Below are 1,903 nucleotides of genomic sequence, written 5' to 3' on the forward strand. Positions count from 1 at the left end.
GTCTAAAGAGATTTTGGATTTACAAATAATGAAAAAAAAAAAGGACACATATTAAAGTTAAAAAGACTCAAGAAACAATCCAACTTCATGGATTTCTGTAAGTGAACAGCATTTTAAATATAGTAAAAGATGTTGCAGCTCTCTGGTACCAAAACAACCAGAGTTTTGGTTCACATTCTGGTGCTACAAGTACTTTAGCTAAAGTAAGCTACAGTTCACACATTTGAGGACATAATTTCATGAATTGCAAACATAAAAATTTGATAAAATCCACAAAAGGCACATCAAACAGAGAGCAGCGTATATACAGCTCCAGATCAAACTGAGCCTTTGAGCGAGCATCACTTCTCTCGGCGTTTCCCCGCTGCCAGACTACTGCACATTGTTCTGCGGTTTAATGTCAGAAGTGATTTGACCAACAGTGCTGAATTCTCACCACGGCTCAGTTTCTTGAGTGGAGGTCAGACTCCCCTTCACCTTGCTCACAGATTTTGAAACCTCATTAGCGGCCGACGCGTGAAAGGCTCGAGACCTCGGCCTGACCCGGCGGAGAATGGCGCGTGTTAAAAAGGTTTGCCCCGTGAAGCAGGAGGGAAGGGGGTTCAGGAGTTCAGTGGAGGGGGGTGTGGACCCCCTGCTGGCACGCCAAAAACCCTTTCTTACTTCCAGTCCCGACCACCCGTAAGTCCCCCCACCTTCTTACACCTTGATGACTCGGGGGGGCTGCACGGCCAAGCATGGGAACCAACACGGATAGGCTTGTCATCTGAGCTCTGAGGGTCATAATGTACAAATGGGGGAGGAAAAGTGTGTGTAGGGGGGAGATTAGAGAGTGTCATGTGACTGATTAAATGTCAAACAGTGGCAATATTTTCAGGAAAGGCCCAGAACTTCATGTCTGATGAACGGTGGGTTTATGTTGCAGGCAGGTAGACAAAGACTGTGTTGTTGTGGTTTGAATGGTGGTGGAGTAGAGGGTGGTGGAGTAGAGCGTGGTGGAGAGGGCCCTGCAGTCGTCTACTCTGCATGCGGCCCATAATTCATAGCTACGGCCCTGCGTTCATCTCGTTCTGCCCTAGTTTTTAGTCTGAAGAGTGGAAACAAATATGCTATAATAAGCTATGATCAAACTCTTTGGTTTGGAGATAATTCAGTGATCGGAGCGTCATTGCGGCTTTTTCAACCATGAGCAACTTTTTCTTTATTCCTTGTAGTTAATTTAGGAATAAAACAGATTTTTAGAGGCATAGATGCTTATGCTTATGCTCATTTGTCCCACAAAAAAAGACCCATATGTATCAGTGTATGTTCTGTCACGCACAGATGCGTCCACACACACAATAAACATTAGAAGGCTTCATTTATGGTTGAATAAATGTGTTGCAGTTGTTTCCTTTTAAAAATGTCATCAGCATGCAATTTTTTTTTCACCCAGAATATACCTAAAAAAATATTCATGATTTTTATTAATTTACATTAAGTATAATTCTACTGCTGTTATGTAGTGTGCAGTGGCAGTCATACATGAATAAAGTCCTCAATTTGCAAAATGTCTTTTGTATTTCTACATAAAGAATTTCCACCAATCACCTATGAAGTATTTGCTTTAAAGCTAATTTAAAAGTCAAATCACCAAAACACTGAGCTGCAGTGACTATTTAGAAATGTTTTAGCCACACTGTCATCACACACTGTTTGAAGTGAAATAGCAGTAATTGGTGGTAAACCGACGACTCATTTACCGTCAGCCGTACCTCTTTTGAAAAGCGGCTGCAGAGCATCTGGACCAAAACAACCCAAAAAATGAGTAATCCAATAATTAAGATCTATGGGTTTCTTACTCTCTAATAAACCACCCAGTCAGCAGTTGGAAATGTTAATTAGTTTGTAAATATGGATTTTT

The sequence above is a fragment of the Anoplopoma fimbria genome, chromosome 17 (genome assembly GCF_027596085.1).
Source record: "Anoplopoma fimbria isolate UVic2021 breed Golden Eagle Sablefish chromosome 17, Afim_UVic_2022, whole genome shotgun sequence".
Lineage (NCBI taxonomy): Eukaryota > Metazoa > Chordata > Actinopteri > Perciformes > Anoplopomatidae > Anoplopoma > Anoplopoma fimbria.